Source organism: Pinus tabuliformis, chromosome 9 (genome assembly GCF_031772625.1).
Source record: "Pinus tabuliformis cultivar Carrire ecotype Pingquan chromosome 9, CPIR1, whole genome shotgun sequence".
Classification (NCBI taxonomy): domain Eukaryota; kingdom Viridiplantae; phylum Streptophyta; class Pinopsida; order Pinales; family Pinaceae; genus Pinus; species Pinus tabuliformis.
Genome location: NC_142307.1, coordinates 1,387,151,973 through 1,387,160,004, shown reverse-complemented (window position 1 = coordinate 1,387,160,004; position 8,032 = coordinate 1,387,151,973). Strand labels below are relative to the sequence as shown.

At 34.1% G+C, this 8,032-nt stretch overlaps 1 pseudogene; it reads right to left on the bottom strand.

Moving 5' to 3' along the window:
- Nucleotides 1-633: 633 nt before the first annotated feature.
- Nucleotides 634-7,800, bottom strand: LOC149153687 (putative linoleate 9S-lipoxygenase 5; annotated as a pseudogene).
- Between the last annotated feature and the right edge of the window lie 232 nt (nucleotides 7,801-8,032).

Sequence of the window (8,032 nt, the reverse complement as noted above, 5' to 3'; positions counted from 1 at the left end):
AATGTTGTTTATGTGAATGTTATGGGCTTTCACTTGTATAAAGGAACACATTAATAATATTTGGTAACAAAAACAAGACTAAATATGGAATGTTAGGCGTAGTCTACAATCATAAGTATTGGTGAAAAGAAAACGATTGGTAGTGCCGCACCTCGCTATAAGCGGTTGAAAGACTACCACAAGTGTAGGGGCGTGACATCAGCCCTCTTGGGAAAACGGGTTGCAATTCAAAACGTAAAAATTGTGACCAAGTTGCACATTGAATTATGAAAAAAAATGAAGATAATTATAAAATAAAATGAAGATAAATATATATGATCCAATTAGAAAACCTCCACAAGATCCGAAGTTTTGAATTCCTAAATATCAAATATAGATATTAATAATCATGGATTGCTAACGTACATATAAACAATCATGGATCACTAACATCTCTCATTCATCCATATCTATAGTCATAAATTACTACTATCCTTATTTATTAATTGATAGATTACAACGCACCTACTATTATTTAACTTACGTATAACATTATGAATTAATGCGTTGTGAATAAAACTATTATTGTTTAACCCAGCACATTGTAATGACACATTTTTTAATATATGACATTCTAATGGCGCATGGTGTAAATTAAATAGCAGTGCTATTCGGAATTCCCTTGCCAGTGAGTCCTCCTTGGTGAGTCAGATCTGAGGTGCTTGGATAAAGCAAAGTATAGGGAACCTTGGCCGGACCAGACCTGTTCTTCAATATTTCTGCATTCTGGTTTCTTTCTCTTATATTCTTCTCTATCTCCTTCAACTTTGTTCTGAAATGTTCAAAAGCCTCTATCACACGTTCATCATCACTCCATTCATTCGTGGCTCTCTGCCCCAAATATACCTCGTCTGTTGAATGCTTCAATAGGATTTCTATTAGGGCTATACCAAGGGTGGTTTGAAATTGGTTACTTAGAGTTCTAAGGATAGCCAAGTCCGGATTCTCCACCAGCTCTGAGAACTCCTGGGACCCTTCTTCAGCGATCAACCTTATGCTCATGGTGGGCCGATCAGGGATGTATCCGGCATAAGGGTATTTCCCGTAATTAACCGCAGCGTGAAGATCCGAGGCCACCCATATGATTGCTGTTATAGCTTTTTCAAATTCTTCCACGCTCTCCATGTTGTACCACCATGTCTCATCCTTCTTGTCTTCGTGACCAATATTTCTGATTTCGGGCCACCATGCTTGAAGCTCTATATCAGATTTCACTGCATCATCACTCTGGTAGTACAAGCACAGGTACTCCTTAACCCATGAAACTATTGCAAACCATATCTCCAATCCATCCACAACATAAGGGTAGTCTTCGATCATCAGCTTCGGCCCGTAGGGCGTTGATGAGTCCACCACTGCCATACCCCTGTCAAGTTGTAGCCATATATATATATATATATATATATATATATATATATATATATATATATATATATATATATCAAAATTCAAATGGATGACACAGATTGAGATTGGGCAGTATTGATTATGATTACATCTTAAGGAGATCTGCAGGCAACCCTTGTTCGTCAAACCTCCAGTCCTTGTACGCTATCGCAGACATCTCCATGCTATACTTTCCAGGAAATGCTGTTGTTTCAAGAATGCCTCCACCATTTATAAGAATTTGGCGAGCCAGAGCATTGATGTTCATGGTGTCCCGGAAATGGGGGCTCAGTAGCTTATACACGGGATGCATCACACTCAGCTGTCTGTTGGTAGCGATGATAAATGGCTCCGTCACTGCGTGGGTCTTGAGCCTGAAAAAATCCCACCATCACTCAGTTGGGACCCTATATTATATAATGATATTGTAAATAGTAAACAGGTTCTGCATGTATATTCCCATATTCTGCTTGATTTTACTAGTGTCTCATAAGCTGATGGCAGCCAGAATCATTAACGGCTAATAGCATTTGGCGAGCTGCCATAGAGCTCCTTGTGCACCTTCCTCTACCGGTGTAAGTTCCTCTGCCGGGGTAAGAACCTCCTGAACACTTTCGCGACGTTGATCTGAAGGCGGTAGGCTCAGCTCAATTACGACTGGACTTAATGAGCCATCATTCTCAAGGAAGAGAATTGTGCGAGAAGCATATATATTGGTGGTAGGCATAGTGTTTATTCGGTTCACATAAGGCATGAAGACATCATGGTGGTCTAGAATGAACAACCTGTTGTCCTCCATACTCTGAACATACATATCATATAAATTTATAAATACATATTTTTGAAAGGGATTCAAAATCTTGAATAGAAGAATTTTAATAATTTAAAATAGAGACATATCATATTAATGTTTTGTAAAATCAATCGTGGTCAACTATAGTATGATGTTTCATTGTGACAAATATTGTTTTAATAAGAAAACTAATCATGTCACGTTGTGACAAAGATTGTCTAGATCTGAAAATTAATCATGCTTAACCATGGTCCATTGTCTCAATATGAAAATCATGCATGGTCAACCATGTTTTTTTTAGGGTTTATAATATTTATCTTGGGTTTATAATATAATCCCTTGAGTTTAATATTATTCCCTTGGGTTTATAGTCCCTTGGGTTTTTAGTATTAATACCTTGGGTTTATTAATCACTTGGGTTTACAATATCAATCATTGTCAACCATGGTCCAACGTTGCATTGTGAAAAACATTGTCTCAATATGAAAACTAACCATGGCGAACCATGGTTCAACTTCGCATTGTGACAAATATTGTTTCTATATGAAAATCAATCATGCTTAAGGATAGTCCAATGTCACATTGTGACATTGATTCTCTCAATATTAAAATCATCCATGGTGAACCATGTTTATTTTAGGGTTTATAATATTTATCTTGGGGTTTATATACCTTGGGTTTATATTATTAATCCCTTGGGTTTAATATTATTCCCTTAGATTCATAATCCCTTGGGGTTTTAGTATTAATCCCTTAGGTTTATATTATTGCATTGGGTTTATAATCCCTTGGGGTTTTAATATTAAGTCCAAGGGATTGATATTATAAACCCAAGGGTTAATACTAAAACCACAAGGTATTATAAACCCAAGGGACTAATTTTATAAAACCCGTAGATGACCATGATTTATATCGAACCTAAAAGATTAATAGGAATATGAATCTTTAGATTAATATACCCAAGGGATAGATATTATTATCCCTTGTGTTTATAATATTAAATAACATTTACTATTAAATAATAATTATTATAGAGAAGAGTTTTTGGTGAAAATCACATCGTAATTCATTTGTCCACGCGTTTCAAACCAACAAGTGTGGTTTGGGACGATGAACCACACTTGTTGGTTTGAAACACATCGACAAATGAATTACGATGTGATTTTCACCAAATCTCTATAAATTCGATATAGATCACAGAAGCTTAAATTCAATAATTATTATATAAAAATAATTATTATTAATTATATTCATAATAATAATATAACCACATTAATATTTTTAATAAATATTAATGTGATTGTGTTGGTTGATATACATATTTCCATAAATAAAAAAAATCATATTAATTTATTAATTTATAATTATAAGATACGAGACCTATCATATTAATTTATAAATACAAAGGGGATCACGAACTTGAAATATAAGATTTTTAATAATTTAATACACCTCTTTCTATCGATAAGAGATATGCTTTTTTTAATTCCTATATCGAGCTCTTTCGCTCGATAAGAGAAATATTATTTAATACACATCTTTCCATCGATAAGAGATATGCTTTTTTAATTAAAGTTTGACTTAAATAATTCTTATATCGAGCGCTTTTGCTCGAGAAATATTTTTTTTAATTGAAGTTTGACCTAAATAATTTTTATTTATTATTATTTATTCATTTTAATTTTTGTTTATTATTATTTATTCATAATTTATGTTTTGTTAGAGTAAGTTTTATTTAGTTAACTTTATTCACCTATCGATATTGGTTATTGACTTAACTGAAGTTTGAATTAAATAATTTTTATTTATTATTATTTATTATTAATAATTTAATTTTTATTAGATTATAATAAAAAATAATTTATTGTGATTATGGGTTATTGATTTATGGTTTTTATTGGAAAATTATGATATAAGAAAATATAGTTGAAGAAGGTTAACTCCTAAATTTTATTGAAGTGTGTGTACTTTATTTTTTTTAGATATGAATTTGTGATGTCTTAGAAGCACACATTTTTAATCATTAGGGTTACATAATTGTATAAAGAGTTTTATTTATGAGAAGTCACCATGAAAGAAAAACAAATATATTAGAATTGTTACATTTTGTTGTATTTGGTCCACTTAAAGAAACTTTATATTTATAAGCTTTATTTTGTAATATTCATAGATGATGCAACTAGGAAAATTTGGGCCCACATCATGAAAAGAAAATGTGAGGTGTGAGGTGTTTGAGATATTTTTGTTTAAGAAAAAATAATGGTGGATAACATTGAGAGTAACATACTTCTGAATTGTTTGAGGACAAATAATGTAGAGTATTGTTCCATCCAATGAATTTAACCATTATTGTAATAGGCTCTAGATAAAGATGATACTCCTCAATGGAATGGTACTCTCGAAATGACGAATTACATTATCATGGAGATGGTGAGAAGTATTTCAAATTTAAGATTGGAAAAATATTTTTGGGTAGAAACAATAAGGATATAGCTTGTTCCTCATCATCGCCTAGTATGGCTATGGAGAGGAAAATTGGTATAAACTATTTTGATTTGAAGCATTTATGTATAATCCCAAAGAACATAAGACCAAGTTAATCTCTGTAAATAAAGTTTAAAATAAGTATTTCTAGGATATTTAGGGTAAACTCATTTCAAACGTAGAGTCAATTTAGATGAGATTTACCAATTTTGGTAACCTATGATTTTGTCTATAATATTCTCAATTCATTATAAATTGTTATTTAGTTCATTATAAGAGCATGGTAAAAAAAAAAATACTTTGATAGTGAATCACTTAAATTGTTTCTTATCGATATGTATTTGTAAAATTAATATATTTTAATATTTCTCTTTTACCTAACAATTTTAAGGTTATTATTAATTTAAATAGAAAATCAATGATATATAAATTGCTTTCTTTGTGGAAAAAAAATCCTACTAAAATCTAAATTGATTTATCAATTTCATAAGTGAAGTGACTAGGTATCTGTTTTAGGAAAAAAATATCGTACTAAAATCTAAATTGATTTATCAATTTCATAAGTGATGTGACTAGGTATCTGTTTTAGAAAAATAAAAATAAAAAAATAATATATTAATATTTTTAATTTATATGGATGTTTCACCGACTTATCAAATTATCATTTGATATAAATTTTATACTTTTCTAAATAGTAAATAGTGACCCCATTGAAATATGGCATCTTCAAATTATCATTTGATATAAATTTTATACTTTTCTAAATAGTAAATAGTGACCCCATTGAAATATGGCATCTTCATTCCAGGGTGCCGTAAATATTTGTTACCATTCTGCATGCAATGAATTTCATTTATGTTTCTTATAAATATTGTATTTCTTTTTAATCGAAAATAGTTACTCCATTGAAATATGACATCTTTATTCTACTGTACTGTAAATTGTTAACATTCTGGATGCAATGAATTTCATCTTTATTCTACTGTACTGTAAATCAATTTACATTCTGGATGCAATGAATTTCATTTACATAAATTCCATAAGCAGAATCAGATTAAGAAACGAGTATACGATTGGATCATACCTCCTCCACTGTTAGCCCATCGAGATTCTTTTGTATATGTGAAGCAGTAATAGAACTGATCTGAGGACCATATATCTCTGGGTCCAGTTTACATCTCGGAGGAAAACAGTCAATTCAATCATTCATAACATGAAAACAATGTGAAGTAAGCATAACTAAAATATCAAACGAGGTTCCGTATATTGATAATGGCAGGGAGGGGCCAGCTCTTTGCTAATTACTTGAAGTGTCTGTATAACAACAGGATCGACACCGGCCAACATCTGGCGCGCAAACTCTTCGTCTGTCCTCCACGCAAATTCGTCAGCTGTGTACATTCATTCCATAATTGTATCAATTTCAGTTAATATCAGGTCGAAATTTAATGCAGAATAAGAACATGAAGGGATCAGTTTAGAAGAAAAGTACTCACTGGAAATAACTTGAGGAAGCGGATACTTAAGCAACTTTTCCCTATCTGTTGTAAGGAACTCCTTGATGAGCTCAAGAGGGATGAGACTCCTGATAGCGTCCAGAATTGGGTTGTCGCGCAGCTTTATCCCGTCGGAGTAGAGCTTCATCATGTCTTCAAAGGAATCGAATTCGTTCAGGGTTGGATCGAACAGAGACTGGAGCTCTCGTATCAGAAATTGGACGACTGACTTGAGGGCATACGCCAAGAAATCAGACATTTTCAGATGCCCAAAACGTTCATCTCTGGGAACGTAGATGTCAAGGCTCATTTCTAATGGCAATCTGCTTTTGGTAGCGGGGTCTGTAATGCCACAAAATCAACGAATCCCGCACAATTAAGCAATTGAGTGGGAAAATAGGGATTGTGCTATTTTATAAATCGGCATCACAAGTAAACTGACCTGTTTTTGTAGGAGGACGGCCCGTTCTGCCCCTGCGGGGGTATGGAAACTGTTGAGACCCTCGCAGCACTGGTCGGCTGAGCTCCACACTCTTGTCTGGGTCTCTGAGATCATTGTAGAAATCGTAGTCATACACTCTGTCCCTCTCCTTCCTCTCAGTCTCTGCCATTCCATCGTATTCGCCTCTCCGGCTTATCAGTTCCTCATTCCTCAGTTTTATGAGCGCGGGCGGACAATTCGCAGGGAGATAGCTCTGCAGATTACAGTAAAACGTGGTTAGTAGCGCATAATTTGACCTAACCCATAAATGTCATCAATCTCAGGGTAGTTTGGTTAGATAACTCATGGTTTCATGGTTTTGTTTATGGTATTTATCTTTAAAATAGACTAAAAAGTCAAAAGATGTCCAGATAAGTAGCGTCAGTTACATTCCACTTAAATATCATAATAGCTCCAAACTTAACTAAATCAAATTTATCTAAACCACCTAACTATCAATGAAAGATGGCACAGAACACTACATACCCGATTACAGAAAAAGATACGGCCTCTATTGTCTGTAGAGGCGGGGATACACCCATGAGTTGCAGTCGAAATGAACGTTGCCAAGATGGGGAACTTCAAGCGTGAGTGAGTTGAGGAAGAACTCATCATGATGCGAATTAGTGATGAAGACAGCTCCAGGGGGTCCGAAGTCGGAGTCCCAATCAAAGTCGATACTATACGTAGTCTGGCCGGTAATGAGTCTTTCAGGCGTAGAAATCCAGTTTTGTAGAAGCGCTTTCTCGCCAAACTTTCCACATCCACTGCCTGCAGATGAATTTTCGAACTGTTTACATACTAAATTACAGAAAATTGGGTGAATCTGCGAAATTAACAAAAAAAAATGGAAAAAAGAGGAAGGAAAAAGAAGCTGGAGGAAAGCAGCACCCACTGGAATCGATTTCAGATGCTCTGACGAGTTGGAATGAAACTCCCTTTCCAATCGGCTCGCTAGGATCGTCCAGTATGTCTGCACTGAAATCATTAAAATCTAAAACATTTTTCGTTTGTAACACCACAAAGCCTTCAATCTTCTTTTGCTGTCCAGACGTAGACCTGCAATGAGGGCCAACGTGAAAGACCTCTGAAAGTGTATCCATGGTGGATGGACAATTGGATATTGCTGCAAGTTATACCCTAACTGGAAGAATGTGAAGGGCGATGTAATTATAATGATAGTTTCTGCCGAGGAAGAGATGCAACAGAAATAAATGAGATGATGATACTACATGATACTTTTAACGTGCGGTATATTAAATGACTCATACTAACTTCAATTCCGTTCTGTTCTTGATCGCTCACTCACACCAATTGTATGCCCTACCTTATACACACGGAAAGACACATATT